At 33.5% G+C, this 1,109-nt stretch overlaps 1 non-coding gene across 1 annotated transcript; it reads right to left on the reverse strand.

Annotated features, from left to right (window-relative positions):
- Positions 1–220: 220 nt before the first annotated feature.
- LOC120779944 lies at positions 221–424 on the reverse strand. The gene has a single exon (XR_005705766.1). It is a non-coding gene; the product is annotated as a small nucleolar RNA U3 (small nucleolar RNA).
- Positions 425–1,109: the final 685 nt, after the last annotated feature.

Below are 1,109 nucleotides of genomic sequence, written 5' to 3' on the forward strand. Positions count from 1 at the left end.
GCTCATATGAGTGTATGTATACGCAAGTGCGCGTTCAGAAATTCAAAGAATTCGCAGAAATGAAACAGAAACGAAAGAAATAAAGTCACACTAAATAGCTGAGAATTCGCAAAAATGAAAGACAAACGAAAGAAAAATAATGCGCAAGCATACATAAGCGTACTGTACTTATTGACTGCATTATTTTTGTGTAAAACCTTGGAATTTGTTCATTAAAATCACCACTCAGAACTCGTTTTATCCGTTGTAAGTGAGCGATTTTCGAAGAAACATCATTTCTAATATGCCACAAAACAAAATTAGAAATGAATTACATAAACCTCACGCTGTCAGATAAAACGACATACCTCGTCATCGCGGGTCGATTTCCAAAAAAATGTAAATGAAGACTAACTACAGAAATGATCCTGTGAAGTATAGTCATAATTTTTCAACGGCCAACGCAGAGTATTTCAAGCAAAAGTCACACAAAATAGTTGAGAATTCGCAGACACGAAAGACAAACGAAATAAAAAGAAGTATAACTTCAATAATACACAAGCATACAAACATACATATGCGCAGCAGCAAGGAAAGAGGTAACAATCAGCGATTCATTAGCCGTGTTTTATTTGACCATCATAAGCTAATAGCTAAACCATGGACAAATAAAACGCATTTAGCTTATTTCTCACTTTCGCTTAAATATGCAATATGTTGGCAACACGGGCAATAACAATCAGCTGATATTCAATTTATTGCAACGAAATTTTTGACATGGAGAAAAGGTAAATTTGAATTTTTAAATTTGTAAACAAACTTTTCACAAACTAAATAATTATTTATTTCGTTTATATACAGCAAATGAAAAGTTTGGACGAAGGCCGAGACACTTCTATTACTGAAGTGCTACACTGAGAGGAAGGATGAGTTCCTGCATGCGCGGAAGAAAAAGTTCGCATATAAAAACGTCTTGGAGGACATGGTATATCAAGGATTTACAGTAAGAATATATATAATAATATTTTTATCTGTCAAAATGAGGGTTTTTTTGGGAAAAATCATAGCTATTGTGAATGAAAAAATCATTTTAACTGGCAATGCCTCTAGCCCAATATACAAGCTATGAT

Source organism: Bactrocera tryoni, unplaced genomic scaffold (genome assembly GCF_016617805.1).
Source record: "Bactrocera tryoni isolate S06 unplaced genomic scaffold, CSIRO_BtryS06_freeze2 scaffold_11, whole genome shotgun sequence".
Lineage (NCBI taxonomy): Eukaryota > Metazoa > Arthropoda > Insecta > Diptera > Tephritidae > Bactrocera > Bactrocera tryoni.